Source organism: Rattus norvegicus, chromosome 13 (genome assembly GCF_036323735.1).
Source record: "Rattus norvegicus strain BN/NHsdMcwi chromosome 13, GRCr8, whole genome shotgun sequence".
NCBI lineage: Eukaryota > Metazoa > Chordata > Mammalia > Rodentia > Muridae > Rattus > Rattus norvegicus.
This window is the reverse complement of record NC_086031.1, coordinates 26,668,312-26,685,899: the sequence shown is the minus strand read 5'-3', so window position 1 is coordinate 26,685,899 and position 17,588 is coordinate 26,668,312. Positions and strand designations below refer to the sequence as shown.

Sequence of the window (17,588 nt, the reverse complement as noted above, 5' to 3'; positions counted from 1 at the left end):
ACAATTGAACTGAGAACAGAGTCCCAATTGGAGGAGTTAGAGAAGGGATTGAAGGAGCTGAAGAGGTTTGCAACCCCATAAGAACAACAATAACAATGAACCAGAGCTCCTAGGGACAAAACCACCATCCAGAGTACACATGGACAGTCCCATGTCTCTAGCTGCACATGTTGCAGAGGGTGGCCTTGTTGAACAGCAATGGGAGGAGAAGCCCTTGGTCCTAAAAGCCTGGACTCCACATGTTAGGGGAATGTCAGGGCAGGGAGGCTGGAAGTCGTTGGTGGCTGTGTGGGGGAACCCTTCATAGAAGAAGGGGGAGAGGGGAGGGGATAGGGGATAGGGGCTTAAGGAAAGGGGTTTATATTTAAAATGTATATGAATAAAAAAGATGCAAGAAAAAAAAGAGTATGCTACTTGCCTTATTTACCTGGTATTCCAATCCTAATGACTTCCAAATTGTACCACCCCAGTCACCATCATACTAGAGTCAAAGATTCAACACAGGTATTTGTGATGGACAGATTTAAGACTAAACAATAACTTTCACACTGTTGAGTTACAAAATGAGCCAGTTAAAGTGGTTGCTACAGAAAAAAAAATCACCTCCATTTTTTATAGTGTAATTGATATAAGGGCTTTAGGAAAATCCCCAAGAAACAGATATTTCCAAAGGGCATTCATTCTTGGAATAGATGCTTGCAAATATCTGAATGTCTGTGATTCATTGGAAGGCCACACATTTAAAGGATAGGCATATACTGAGTCTTTCCTCTTCTTTCTTCTTCCTTTTCTTTTCTTTTCTTTTCTTTCTTTCTTTCTTTCTTTTTTTTTGGTTTTCCATTTTCCATTTATTTATTTATTTATTTATTTATTTATTTATTTATTTATTTTTCCTTTTTTTTATTTTTCAGAGCTGGGGACCGAACCCAGGGCCTTGCACATGCTAGGCAAGCGCTCTACCACTGAGCTAAATCCCCAACCCTATTTATTTATTTTTACACTTCAGATTTTATTCTCTTCCTGGTCCACCCTCTGACTGTTCCATATTCCATACCTTCTGCACTGCCTCCCCCCTGTCTCCAAGAGGAAATTCCCACCCCACCCTTCCCACCAGACCACTAAACTCCCTGGGGACTCTTGAGGGTTAGGTACATCTTCTCTGAATGAACCCAGACCTGGTAGTCCTATGGTTTATAAATAAGTTTTGTCAGTCTCTTATGTCTTGGCTAAATGATATTTGAGTACATGTAAAAATGAATAGAAAGCATAGCCAGCTCAAAAATAATATCAACCACTCACCAAGTATTAGATGTATCAATGACTTACAATTATATGTCCACAAAAAAATCATGATAAATTATGCAGATTAGTCAGAGACTAAAGTCAGAGCTGCTGAACTTACTTCTCTGTGAAGCTCATAGATGTGTAGCTTAGTTATCTAACCCCTATGTGACTTAGTTTTCTTTTATATTTAAGTAGTAGTAATAACCAGCCCATGGAGTCTGGCATTGGTTTGTATATACGAAGATAGCACATATAATGTTCTTTCCATTCTGTTCATGATCTATGAGGAAAATAAGAACAATTAGAAAATAAGAAAAAGAAAGAATAAAGGCTGAAATATGGCTCTTTCAGAGTGTTTCCTTTCATTAATATGGAAACAATTAGCCTTTGTCTAGCCCAGGGTCCACCTCAGCATGAAAACCATAGATAGATGAATAAATACATGGAAATATAGATAGGTTATGATGACAGACAATACATATCTATATATCTATATGATAGATAGATAAACAAATACATGATAGATGCATTAGTAAATAGATGTTGAAAGATAGATCTCACACACACACATGCACACACACACATACACACACATGTGCATAGATGAATAATGAAAGATACGTATATGATAAGTGGATAGTTTGACTGATACATGTATGATAAGTAGATTCATGGATAGTAGATGGGTGTGTTGACTGCTACTTTGATGATAACTAGCTTGATTTGTTGAATGACTGATTGAATGATTGATTGATAGATACATAGATAGGTGATTGTTAACAGAGCTGTCATAAACTAGAAGCAGATGAATAAAAATTCACCATTTTTAGAGCAAAAATTAGCCTCTGTCTGGCACAGTTCTTGTTGTCAAAGGACTATCCTAACATGACCAAATTCTTCCTGGCACTCACGTGTATCGTTTTTTACATAAAATGATGTGTACCATTGTGTACATACATTTAGTCTGGAAAGAAACATAGAACAAAGATAGAATTTATATGATTTACCTATCAAAGATGTGTAATGCCTTTTCATATATTTGTTATCAATTTTCAAGAATTTACTGATCTTTCTTTAAGCTCAAACTTGGACCATACCCCCATCTTTGATGCAAGAGAATATGAAGGAGCCTGGAGTCCAGTTTCAGATAAGTATTTATAAATGAAAAGAAGGGGGTTATCTAGCCTGGTATATATCTGATTTGGGGGCCATCATGGTCTTTAACATAATTGGACAGTTCTGGAAGATAAACTGTAAATGTAATTTCTGTTTTCTCCTGGTTAGTGGTTGTTAGGAAGGGAAGTGTCAAAGGAAGACCTGTAACCTGAGGGTGTAGATTTGGTAAGGACTAACCTGAGGCCTGGTGTTAGATGCAGATCTTACTGGGGGATAACCTGGAAACTGGAGACAGATGTCAGTTTGTTAGTAAGACTGAGTTAAACCTTAAGTCAGGTTCTCAAAGATAGGGTCTTAACCAATAGGGTTTGATCTCTCAATGGGTATACTCAAGCAAATAGTTATATTGCCATATTTTTGAAAAATTAATTATTATTGAAGCACGTTAAATAGGAAGGCCAATGACTAAATATATTCCCATTTCAAACAACCTAAAATTCCATTAGCTAGGTATTGTCATAATTTTTCTCCCTGATATTAAGATGCTTCGTGATATCATACTTCTATTATTAGTTATCAATTATAAATATGTAACAAAAGTTTGTGGTATTAAATTTATCTTGGACATATGGAAAGATTTTGAATAAGGTTTAAATCAATTAAAAGAGCAAGTGAGTTGCTACATTAATTTCATTCACTGCTTTTATCCAAATCACTTACTCTCTTCTACTTTTCAGAATTATAAAATTTTTATACTGTCCCTGATTATTATTCACATGGGACATTTGTTTGTTTGTTTGTTATAATCACTGATTGTACATCAAAGTTTAGACTGGAAGGAGAATGATCAGTAGCAGTATCTATTCTTGAAATTGAATACATATCTTTTACTTGATGGCAGAGGTAACACTTTCAATGAGAAAAAGAGCATTTATAAAGAAATCTCATAAAAATAAGAGATACCTTGCATTCTGCTATTTATATGCCATCTCAATTAATTTTTATAAAGTTTCCTCTATTATAAATACTATCTCCCTTTTAAGGAAATAGGCTTACAAGACTCAGTAACTAACTGCTTTCATGCCAGGTAGTAAAAGGAACAAGAATATTATGTTTCAACATAGTGTTGTTAGTATTACTTTTAAATAATGAGCATTTAATATATATAAAATATATTTCAGAATTGGAATGTATTATTCCTAATAAAATGTTTTAAAGTCACCATTTATATAAGTAGAATATTATTAACTACACAGGAAGAAGGGAGAGATTGAAGGATGTGCATTGTATGGCTGTATATCTTAGAAATGGCAGCCTAAACAGGACCTGAAAAATGGTAATATCAATGGACATGATAACGAAGAAAAGAGATCATCTAAAAGTCTAACCTTTAGACAGGTAACAGCAAGCATATATCTCAAGCTGATATCTCAAGACATGCCCTCTAACTGATTGCCCAGCATAAAGTTGTTTTCCCTTGAATTAAATAAACATTAATAACAGAAATGTACTCAGCAGGGCTGGAGAGATGGCTCAGCGGTTAAGCGCACTGACTGCTCTTCCAGAGGTCCTGAATTCAATTCCCAGCAACCACATGGTGGCTCACAACCATCTGTAATGGGATTCAATGCCCTCTTCTGGTGTGTCTGAGGACAGTGTACTCACACATATAAAATAATAAATAAATAAATCTTAAAAAAAAGAAATGTACTCAGCAGATGTATATTTCTCTGTGTCTCTGTCTCTGTTTCTTTCTCTCAATCTTTTTCTCTCCTTCTCTCTCTCCCTCCTTCCTAGGTATGTGTATGGTTGTATGTATAAAGAATTTTCTCATTATAAAGTACATTTTAAAAAAATGAGGCAATCAGTTTGATGGGAAGATGGGAAAAATGGAGGAGTTAAAGTGAAGAAAATGAAGGGAATTCTTTAATTATATTTTATCTTAAAAATAAATTTAAAATATATAAAAACTTTGCAATTAAATTAAAACAAAATGTTTTAGGTAGTATTATGCATTTTTATTACATTGATATTCCAGAAAATATTTAAAAATGTTTCAACATTTAAGAACATTAAATATTACAGAGTATATACAATTTTGTTGATTTTTTAGAAATTATGTCAACATGAATATAATAGTTGATTCTAAATTGAAGTTTCATAAACATTGATATATATTTTCCAGGGGGAATATTCCTTCAAGACACTGATGATATTCTTGGTTCATTCACTTGTTTTAAATAACTCAATATAAACTAAAAGAAATCAGGTAATAATGTTACATGGTTTAGTGTCATTTGCTCGAATTCATGGAATCTACACTGCCATGATTTGCTCAGGTGTTTTCTAGGCCCTCAAAATAAATCTCATTACCAGAGATGTATGTAACTTCTCTACTCAAACATTCCCACTTATAGCATGATAGTGCATTTGGCCAATTAAAGGCTGAAATAAGCATAGAATATAATGTCCAATTGACAATCAACCTGGAGATGTTTAGCATCAAAATGAATGTTGTCATTTTTTACAAAGCTTTGCTGTAGAATTAAATGAATAGTTCATTGTTTCTGTTGCTAATTAAATTATACATTTTATGTGGTATATTCTGATCATTTAGGGGTAAATGTGGAATTTCACTTATTTCATTAATTTATATATGTATATATATATGTGTGTGTGTGTGTGTGTGTGTGTGTGTGTGTGTGTGTGTGTGTATACATGCACAATGCGTAAGTAATTCTCACACAGATCAGAAGAAGGTTCCACACCATAAAATTTCAGCAGTGTATGGAAATTTGAAACCAAACTTAGTTATACTAGAATAGCACATGTATTAATCAGTGAGACATTCTTGCCACACATACAAATTAGAATGTGTTAATTCACTCCCTTCATAATAGATTTTATTTCTATTAAGGCTGCTATACAAATATGCATGGAATAATTGATGAAACATGTTTTATTTTCCTCACTCAAATGCCTATATAATATAAGTGATGTGTTTTGTAAAACCAAGGTTATGTTTTATAAAATGAGGAATGGTGAGGTTGGATGGATTTCTCATGCTGAGGCATCTCCCCACCTCCAATCCCATATAATGGAGCTCTAATGGAGAACAGAGTGTATTTAGGGATATGAGAGAGGAGGAGGAGGGGAGAGAAGGGGGCAGCTAGGAACACATGTAGAGAGGAGGAAGGGAGAAAGAGACAGAGAAAGAAAAAAGGGTCAGAGAAAGGAAATGTTCAGAGAGAGTGAAGAGGCCAAACAGTTCTCTTTATAACAAGTCAGTCCTACCTGACTTTTGCCATTTAACTGTTGGTTGGAGCCTAGAAGTAATGCTAAAATTAGAATCTTGAGTATATGTAGACGTTTACTCCTTTAAGGAAATATCACTTTGATTTCCAAATAATTATATAATTTTACAATTATAGCAATTGCAAACAATAGCAAACAATTCCTAACTGGTCCCACTCCTTTACATACTTACATACACATAATATGCTCAGTGATTTACATTTAAGTTTTTATACTGCCAATGTATGAATATATTATACATGTATAGTGTACATGTATGAGGCAGTATACCCTTATGTTCTATAGTATTAATTCTCGGACCTTTTATATAATATATAAATCTCTTCTAGGAATTCCCTATTAAGTTATTTGGTTGGACACTACTCCCTACCCCACAGGTTAACCTGCCTCCCAAAAGGCATCCTCAAAATGAGTTCACCCAGGGTACACACCTGTGCTCCAATTCCCTTGCTTCTGGGACCCCAGCAATCCTAGCAGTCATGAGTTCTGCCTTACCCTAGCAGAGTTCCATCTTCCTTCCTGTCCATGCTTCTACCTGCAATTGTGGATCTACAGTCTGCCTCCCAGCCCACTGCTCTGAGAGCCGTTTGGGAGGCCTGCAGGTATCCAGAGCAAATGGTCTTAGTGGCTTACTGCTCCTAGGGAATACCAGGCCATCCAAGACCAGACAGAAACAGATGTTGAAAAGCAAATGCAAGAACATAATCAACAGAAGCTAGCGCAATATGGCATCATCAGAACCCAGTTCTCCTATTATCATAATATATGAGGATATCTTAACACACTTGGAAAGCTAGACTGTGACCTTAAGTTTCATCTCATGAAGATAATAGAGGCCTTTAAATGGAAAATAAATACATCTCTTAATGAAATACAAAAAAAAACAATTAAACAGGGGAAGAAAATGAATAAAAATCCAAGATGTAAAAATGGAAATAGAAGCAATAAAGAAAACACAAATAGAGGAAATCCTAGGGATGGAAAACCGAAGAAAAAGAACAAGAACTACAAAGCATAACCAACAGAATACAGCAGACAGAGGAGCCTCAGATATAGTAGATACCATTGAAGTAATTGATATATAGGTCATAGGAAACGTCAAATGTAAAATATTCCTAACACAAAACATTGAGGATATCTGGGACACTATGAAAAAAATCAAACCTAAGAATAATAGGAATAGAAGAGGGTGAAAATTTGAGGATAAAGGACCAGAAAACATCTCGAATGATATCATATAACAAACTGTCCCTAACCCCTCCCCGCAAAAAATATGTCTACAAATATACAAGAAGCTTACAGAATACCACATAGATTGGAGCAGAAAAGAAAATCCTCTCACTGAATAATAAACAAAAAACCAAAGTTACGGAACAAAGAAAGAACATTAAAAGTTACAAGTACTCAATTAACATTGATGGAGAAACCAAGATATTCCATGACAAAACCAAATTTACACAATATCTTTCTACAAATCCAGCACTACAAAGGATAATAAATGGTAAAGCCCAACATAAGGAGGCAAGCTATACCCTAGAAGAAGCAAGAAACTAATCGTCTTGGCAACAAAACAAAGAGAATGAAAGCACACAAACATAACCTCACATCCAAATATGAATATAAAGGGAAACAATAATCACTATTCCTTAATATCTCTCAATATCAATGGCCTCAACTCCCCAATAAAAAGACATAGATTAACAAACTGGATACGCAACGAGGACCCTGCATTCTGCTGCCTACAGGAAACACACCTCAGAGAAAAAGACAGACACTACCTCAGAGTGAAAGGCTGGAAAACAACTTTCCAAGCAAATGGTCAGAAGAAGCAAGCTGGAGTAGCCATTCTAATATCAAATAAAATCAATTTCCAACTAAAAGTCATCAAAAAAGATAAGGAAGGACACTTCATATTCATCAAAGGAAAAATCCACCAAGATGAACTCTCAATCCTAAATATCTATGCCCCAAATACAAGGGCACCTACATACGTAAAAGAAACCTTACTAAAGCTCAAAACACACATTGCACCTCACACAATAATAGTGGGAGATTTCAACACCCCACTCTCATCAATGGACAGATCATGGAAACAGAAATTAAACAGTGATGTCGACAGACTAAGAGAAGTCATGAGCCAAATGGACTTAACGGATATTTATAGAACATTCTATCCTAAAGCAAAAGGATATACCTTCTTCTCAGCTCCTCATGGTACTTTCTCCAAAATTGACCATATAATTGGTCAAAAAACGGGCCTCAACAGGTACAGAAAGATAGAAATAATCCCATGCGTGCTATCGGACCACCACGGCCTAAAACTGGTCTTCAATAACAATAAGGGAAGAATGCCCACATATACGTGGAAATTGAACAATGCTCTACTCAATGATAACCTGGTCAAGGAAGAAATAAAGAAAGAAATTAAAAACTTTTTAGAATTTAATGAAAATGAAGATACAACATACTCAAACTTATGGGACACAATGAAAGCTGTGCTAGGAGGAAAACTCATAGCGCTGAGTGCCTGCAGAAAGAAACAGGAAAGAGCATATGTAAGCAGCTTGACAGCACACCTAAAAGCTCTAGAACAAAAAGAAGCAAATACACCCAGGAGGAGTAGAAGGCAGGAAATAATCAAACTCAGAGCTGAAATCAACCAAGTAGAAACAAAAAGGACCATAGAAAGAATCAACAGAACCAAAAGTTGGTTCTTTGAGAAAATCAACAAGATAGATAAACATTTGGCCAGACTAACAAGAGGACACAGAGAGTGCGTCCAAATTAACAAAATCAGAAATGAAAAGGGAGACATAACTACAGATTCAGAGGAAATTCAAAAAATCATCAGATCTTACTATAAAAACCTATATTCAACAAAATTTGAAAATCTTCAGGAAATGGACAATTTCCTAGACAGATACCAGGTATCGAAGTTAAATCAGGAACAGATAAACCAGTTAAACAACCCCATGACTCCTAAGGAAATAGAAGCAGTCATTAAAGGTCTCCCAACCAAAAAGAGCCCAGGTCCAGACGGGTTTAGTGCAGAATTCTATCAAACCTTCATAGAAGACCTCATACCAATATTATCCAAACTATTCCACAAAATTGAAACAGATGGAGCCCTACCGAATTCCTTCTACGAAGCCACAATTACTCTTATACCTAAACCACACAAAGACACAACAAAGAAAGAGAACTTCAGAACAATTTCCCTTATGAATATCGACGCAAAAATACTCAATAAAATTCTGGCAAACCGAATTCAGGAGCACATCAAAACAATCATCCACCATGACCAAGTAGGCTTCATCCCAGGCATGCAGGGATGGTTTAATATACGGAAAACCATCAACATGATCCATTATATAAACAAACTGAAAGAACAGAACCACATGATCATTTCATTAGATGCTGAGAAAGCATTTGACAAAATTCAACACCCCTTCATGATAAAAGTCCTGGAAAGAATAGGAATTCAAGGCCCATACCTAAACATAGTAAAAGCCATATACAGCAAACCAGTTGCTAACATTAAACTAAATGGAGAGAAACTTGAAGCAATCCCACTAAAATCAGGGACTAGACAAGGCTGCCCACTCTCTCCCTACTTATTCAATATAGTTCTTGAAGTTCTAGCCAGAGCAATCAGACAACAAAAGATCAAAGGGATACAGATCGGAAAAGAAGAGGTCAAAATATCACTATTTGCAGATGACATGATAGTATATTTAAGTGATCCCAAAAGCTCCACCAGAGAACTACTAAAGCTGATAAACAACTTCAGCAAAGTGGCTGGGTATAAAATTAACTCAAATAAATCAGTTGCCTTCCTCTATACAAAAGAGAAACAAGCTGAGAAAGAAATTAGGGAAACGACACCCTTCATAATAGACCCAAATAATATAAAGTACCTCGGTGTGACTTTAACCAAGCAAGTAAAAGATCTGTACAATAAGAACTTCAAGACACTGAGGAAAGAAATTGAAGAAGACCTCAGAAGATGGAAAGATCTCCCATGCTCATGGATTGGCAGGATTAATATAGTAAAAATGGCCATTTTACCAAAAGCAATCTACAGATTGAATGCAATCCCCATCAAAATACCAATCCAATTCTTCAAAGAGTTAGACAGAACAATTTACAAATTCATCTGGAATAACAAAAAACCCAGGATAGCTAAAGCTATCCTCAACAATAAAAGGACTTCAGGGGGAATCACTATCCCTGAACTCAAGCAGTATTACAGAGCAATAGTGATAAAAACTGCATGGTATTGGTACAGAGACAGACAGATAGACCAATGGAATAGAATTGAAGACCCAGAAATGAACCCACACACCTATGGTCACTTGATTTTTGACAAAGGAGCCAAAACCATCCAATGGAAAAAAGATAGCATTTTCAGCAAATGGTGCTGGTTCAACTGGAGGGCAACATGTAGAAGAATGCAAATCGATCCATGCTTATCACCCTGTACAAAGCTTAAGTCCACGTGGATCAAGGACCTCCACATCAAACCAGACACACTCAAACTAATAGAAGAAAAACTAGGGAAGCATCTGGAACACATGGGCACTGGAAAAAATTTCCTGAACAAAACACCAATGGCTTATGCTCTAAGATCAAGAATCGACAAATGGGATCTTATAAAACTGCAAAGCTTCTGTAAGGCAAAGGACACTGTGGTTAGGACAAAACGGCAACCCACATATTGGGAAAAGATCTTTACCAATCCTACAACAGATAGAGGCCTTATATCCAAAATATACAAAGAACTCAAGAAGTTAGACCGCAGGGAAACAAATAACCCTATTAAAAAATGGGGTTCAGAGCTAAACAAAGAATTCACAGCTGAGGAATGCCGAATGGCTGGAAACACCTAAAGAAATGTTCAACATCTTTAGTCATAAGGGAAATGCAAATCAAAACAACCCTGAGATTTCACCTCACACCAGTGCGATTGGCTAAGATCAAAAACTCAGGTGACAGCAGATGCTGGCGAGGATGTGGAGAAAGAGGAACACTCCTCCATTGTTGGTGGGATTGCAGACTGGTAAAACCATTCTGGAAATCAGTCTTGAGGTTCCTCAGAAAATTGGACATTGAACTGCCTGAGGATCCAGCTATACCTCTCTTGGGCATATACCCAAAAGATGCCTCAACATATAAAAGAGACACGTGCTCCACTAGGTTCATCGCAGCCTTATTTATAATAGCCAGAAGCTGGAAAGAACCCAGATGCCCTTCAACAGAGGAATGGATACAGAAAATGTGGTACATCTACACAATGGAATATTACTCAGCTATCAAAAACAACGAGTTTATGAAATTCGTAGGCAAATGGTTGGAACTGGAAAATATCATCCTGAGTGAGCTAACCCAATCACAGAAAGACATACATGGTATGCACTCATTGATAAGTGGCTATTAGCCCAAATGCTTGAATTACCCTCGATGCCTAGAACAAACGAAACTCAAGACGGATGATCAAAATGTGAATGCTTCACTCCTTTTTAAATGAGGAAAAAGAATACCCTTGGAAGGGTAGGGAGAGGCAAAGATTAAATCAGAGACTTAAGGAACACCCATTCAGAGTCTGCCCCACATGTGGCCCATACATATACAGCCACCCAATTAGACAAGATGGATGAAGCAAAGAAGTGCAGACCGACAGGAGCCGGATGTAGATCGCTCCTGAGAGACACAGCCAGAATACAGCAAATACAGAGGCGAATGCCAGCAGCAAACCACTGAACTGAGAATAGGTCCCCTATTGAAGGAATCAGAGAAAGAACTGGAAGAGCTTGAAGGGGCTCGAGACCCCAAAAGTACAACAATGCCAAGCAACCAGAGCTTCCAGGGACTAAGCCACTACCTAAAGACTATACATGGACTGACCCTGGACTCTTACCCCATAGGTAGCAATGAATATCCTAGTAAGAGCACCAGTGGAAGGGGAAGCCCTGGGTCCTGCTAAGACTGAACCCCCATTGAACTAGTCTATGGGGGGAGGGCGGCAATGGGGGGAGGGTTGGGAGGGGAACACCCATAAGGAAGGGGAGGGGGGAGGGGGATGTTTGCCCGGAAACCGGGAAAGGGAATAACACTCGAAATGTATATAAGAAATACTCAAGTTAATAAAAAAAAAAAAGTTACAAGTAGAAAAGGCCAAGTAACATATAAAGGTAAACCTGTCAGATTTACACATGATTTTGAAACAGAGAATCTAAAAGTCAGAAAGGACTAGATAGATGGCAAACTCTAATCACAGAAGTCAGCCCAGGTTAGTAAGCCTAGCAAAACCCTCAACCACTGTAAATGGAGAAACCAAGATGTTCCAAGACAAAATACAATTTCAACAATATCTTTTTACTAATATAGCCCTAAGAGGAGACTAGAAGGAACTCCAACAAAGGAGGGTAACTGCAACCAACAAAATACAAGAAATTAGAATTATCTCACAGCACAGCAAGAAGAAAATCAGTTACATATTCACAGTACCACTAGCAACATCAAAATAACAAGAATTATCATTCATCATTAATCTCTCTACATCAATGGATTTAATTCATCAATAACAAGGTACAGGACAACAGACTAAATTAAGTAAACACTATCCATCATTTTTTTGCATGCAAGAAACACACCTCAGCTACAAAGGTAAATACTACCTCAGAGTATAAGCCATGAAATGAGTTTACGAAACAATGAGATACAAGAGAAAAATGGGAGAAGCCATTCTAATATCTAATAACATAGACTTTCAACCAAAAGAAATAATAAGGTGAACGTCATAGTTATCAAAGAAAAATAAATCCACCAAAATGATTTTTCAATTCTTAACATCTATGTCTCAAATGTCAAGGCACTGACATTTCTAAAAAACAAAAAACAAAAAGTAAAACAAAACAAAACAACAACAACAACAACAACAACAACAACAAAACCAACCAACCAGACAAACAAAAACCCTTTACTGAAGCTGTTATCACACTTTGAAACTCACCAGTAGAGATTTCAATACCACATTCTGAGGAATGGACAGATCAACAAACAAAAACTGAAAATAGAAACAATAAAATTAAAAGCTGTTGTAGACCAAATAGATCTAAGAGATATCTATAGAACCTCTCACTCAACATCATTAAAGGAAAAAATCAAGAAATTAAACATCAGCCCAAATAACCCAATTAAAAGTGGGGTACAATGCTAAACAGAGACTTCTCAACTGAAGAATCTGAAAAGGTAGAGAATCAGTTAAAGAAATGTTTGACATTAACATTCTTAATTATTATGGAAATACAATTAAAAATGACCTTGAGATTCCAACGTACACTCATCATAATGGCTAAGATTCAAAAAAAAAAAAAAAAAAACCCAAACCCTCAAGCTACAGTCCAAGCTGGCAGGGATACAGAGATATCCAAAAGGAATGCTATTTTGTGGCTGGAGATGGATTTGCAAACTTGTACTACCACTCTGGAAATCAATCTGGCAGTTTCTCAGAAAGTAGAAAAGAGTTCTATCTGAAGACACAGTTATACTGGTACTGGGCACATTCTGAAAAGGTGTTCTACCATAACACAAGGGCATGTGCTGAATGCCATTAGCACCTCTATTTGTAATAATTTGTAATAGTCAGAAGCTGGAAACAACCTAGTTTTCCCTCAACCAAAGAATGGGTAAAGAAAATATGTTTCATTTACACAATATAATTGAGGTATTAAAACAAACATCATGAATTTTTCAGTAAAAGGGCTGGAACTAAAAGTATTATCATGAGTCAGGTAACCAAGACTCTACAGGAAGATCAACAGTCACTTATAAGTTGATATAAACCATAAAGTACAGAATATTCTTGATACCTCCCAAGAGACCCAAAGAAGTTAAACAAGAAAAAAAGTCCAAAGCAAGTATGTTTGATTCTCACTTAAAAATCGGGAATAAGGGCTGGAGAGATGGCTCAGTGGTTAAGAGCACCCGACTGCTCTTCCAGAGGTCCTGAGTTCAATTCCCAGCAACCACATGGTGGCTCACAACCATCTATGAGGAGATCCGATGCCCTCTTCTGGTGTATCTGAAGACAGCGACAGTGTACTTATATATAATAAATGAATAAATCTTTAAAAAAAAATCGGGAATAAAATAGTCACAGAAGGCAGAGGGAGGGACAGACAGAAGTGTGTGTGAGACGTCAGGGAGAGTGGAATGTTCTTGGGTTAGGATCAGGTGTAGGAAGAGGCAAGAATGCCATGAGAATGAATGAAAATCTGCAGCTGCCAGGAGTGGTAAGGTAGTAGGAATGTTCCAGAGACTTTGAATGTGGGAGGCTCCCTGGAGTCAATATGGGTGATCTTAGCTAAACAATAAGGACTTGGACGATGAAGAGGGCACTTCATGAAGCCAGTCAGGAACCTCAGTAGAAGCATTAAGAACACCAAGCCATCCACTAAACATTCGACTCAAAATTTATACTGTCTAAGAAGTGCAGACACATATAGAGCACAGAGTGGAGAAATAGGCAACTAATAAGCTGTTTAACTTGAGACATCCCATGGGCAAACACCAATATCAAACAATATTAACGATAGGGTTATGCTTGCAGATAGAAGCCTAGCATTAACTGACCTCTGAGTGGCTCTCTCTAGCAGCTGACTGAAACAGGCTGTAAAGGGGATAGGAACTCCACAGGAAGACCAACAGGGAAAAATAATCTGAATCCTTGTGGGTTCTCAGAGTTTGAGCTACCAAACAAAATAGCATACAGGGGCTGGACCAATTCCCCTGGCACATATGTAGCAGGCATGCAGCTCTGTCTCCATGTGTGTCCCCAAATAATTGGAGTAAGGAGTTGTCCCTAAACCTGTAAACAGACTGTAGAATCTGTTCCCCAACAGGGCAGCTTTGTTTTGCTTCATTGGGAGCAGATGTGCCTAATCCTGCATGTACCAGGCTAGGGGGATACCCAGGGGGTACCTGCCCTCACAAAGGAGAAGGGGAAAAGGAGAAAAGGATAGGAATTCTGTGAGGGGAATCCAGAGGAGGACAGTGTTTGGGTTGCAAACAAAGAAACAAACCTTAATCAATTAATTAGTTAATTAATTAAAGTGGTGACTGATTAGAGTAGCATAGCTTCAGGGTAGCAACAGTGACAGAATGCATGAGCAGCTGCTGCTGGTGAGTGAATTGAGGGACAGATTGTACTGGAAACTAACCTGCAGTGTACAGTCAACTCCAGCTGATCCCATGCCATCCTGACAAAGCCACCAGCAGCTGAACATCTGTGAGTTGGAGACAGGTGAACCACTGTGATCCTGAATGTGTGTGCCTTCAGATTTGGCCATACAGCAGCACTGTGATGGTGTAATTGTCAATGCTACATAATGCAGAGTCAAATGAGAAGAAAATCTCAGTGAGAAATTGTCTAGATTAGAGTTTGGCCTCTATGAGGAGGTGTATATTGATTATTGTAATAGAGCTAAGAAGACTTTTCCTCTGTAGGTAGTGACATTCTATAGGTTGGTCAGACTTCATTGTCTAAGAATAGAGAATTGAGCTGAACACAAGCATGTATGCCATCCTCATTGCAATCTGCTCTTAACTGTGCATACCGTGGGACTATCTGCTTCAAGTTTCTTCTGCCTTTACTTCCCCTCAGTGGTGCACCATTACCTGACAATGTGAGACAAAACATTCTCCCATAAAATTGATATTTTTCTCATTACCTTAATAATTCACTTTTTGCTTTGAACTTTTTAGTTATTTATCTGTTCAAGATATGGCACTAAACAAGTGATACTAAATTAAATTTCTTAAAATTTATTTCTTAAAATTATTTAGTTTATCAACCCAGTGTTTTAACTATGTCTATTATATATGTCTATTATAACTACATCACATAGACTCAGAGAAGTAATTAATGTTTTATAAACTACAACTTATTGATACGTTTTCTACACCACTATTTGTTGCATGACTGTGTATTCTCTATTAAATATGTAGGATCTGGCAATGAATCTAACTGTTTGTACCTATGACTTCATCTTCTTTCTTTCTATTTTGGAAAATGGGTTAAAATTTTTACAAATTTTTATAAAGTTTTCTAGCTTATAGTGACTTTTGCTTGACACTGAAGAGAAAAATTTTGAAAAACATTGCTATAAAATATAATCTTCAGTAAATTGGTTTATTTATTGGCTCCTGGATTATGCAACATTGTATAATTTTATTTCTTTCTATTACAATCAAATGCTTTTCCAGTTTCAAAACTCATTTTGAATCATTTTTGTACACACATACACAGAAACATATCATATACACACATACATGTATATATTGGAGAGAGAGAGGGGGAGAGAGAGAGAGAGAGAGAGAGAGAGAGAGAGAGAGAGAGAGAGAGAGAGAGAGACCGAGCATGCTGAGACTATTTGGTTGTGTTGTTTATATTAATGTGTCCAGCACTGATCATTTGGGATTAGATATTGTATTAGGAAACTCATGCATGGAGAAGACTGATTTCTCTCTTGCTTCTATGGGGTGGCATGGGTACTTGGTTTTTTGTCATAATAATATTTAATATGTGTAATACACTTTCATATATAACAGACATGGAATCATGGTTTACTTTTTGTTCCTCTAGCTCTTGCAGTCTCATTTACACAATTTTCGCTTAGGGTTTGGTTTAAGAATTATGCTACGTTCTTATCAATTGGAGATGTTCACACCATTGTCATTTGTTCTATGTGTTTTAATCAGTTGTAGATTTTTGTTATCTCTGCTGCAAAAGGAGTGGCTTTAATGAGTGGAGAAAGTTACTCTTCTATGTTGATGCGAATTGGTATTAAGAATAAAGTTGGAAAAAAATTAATGATGATCCTATCCTGAATCTGAATTCCTGTTGGAAAACCATAATTACGGATCTGGCCTCTGAGATGGACCATTACAAAAAAAGTACATAAAAATAAATTTGAATATTATAAAGGTTTAGGCAAGTGGCTGTAGGTTTTCTTCTAGAGTCCATGACTAACTATCCACTAGCTAAGTTTACAGTATTCCTATCAAGCTGCCCTTGATTCCCCACAAGTGTCTGCTTACTGCCAGAAAGATCTAAGTGTCACTATTGTCTTTCGGAATATCTTGCCATGCTACTCATTGTTGTGTTTCATAGATCTAAAGATAGGCAAGACTTGTACTTCCACTTGAAAATCAACTTTATAGTAAATAAAAGACATTTCCTAGTGAGATGGCTGCCAGGTGAAGTCCCATTTGATTTCTCTAACACTTATGTCCTCTTCTGTGCTTGGTGTCTTCAGGAATAGGGTCTTCCCTTCAAACTCTGGGAAGCAGTGACCTGTATTGCTTGCACTTTCCATACAGGTGACTTGAGGGAAGATTTCCAATGTATGGAAGTGGGTTTGTAATAGTCCATGGCACTTGCAGGAAAAATTACAACCGTAAGTGACATAAGTTTACTTCAATTTCTATATGTGTTTACATATATACACACAACTACACCAATGTAATTTAAGAAAACATAAATTATTTTACAACTTTCCATCCTATGTAATAGTTTTTTTAATGCTCCTCTTTCCCTCTCTTCCATATTGTCCTCATCTTTACAATTAACATCCACAATTTATTTTATTTTCTTCTTCATCGCACCCACAACCTACCATTTCCTTCTCTTGAACACCATAGCCCCTGGTTTAGAGCTCTTTACTGTCCTCGTTTCTCCAACTATCCAGGTTGGAACTTACATCTAAAAACTCAGGGCTGGATCTCCAAAGAAGAAAGAACAACTGGCGTTTCTTGTGCTAGGATGGGGTAGGTACTTCACTTGTTATAATTTCTAGTCCCATCATTTTCTT

General features: G+C 36.8%; 1 non-coding gene across 1 annotated transcript; it reads left to right on the top strand.

The window, feature by feature from the left end:
* Positions 1 to 16,582: 16,582 nt before the first annotated feature.
* LOC120096381 (small nucleolar RNA SNORD50) lies at positions 16,583 to 16,654 on the top strand. The gene has a single exon (XR_005492813.1). It is a non-coding gene; the product is annotated as a small nucleolar RNA SNORD50 (small nucleolar RNA).
* Positions 16,655 to 17,588: the final 934 nt, after the last annotated feature.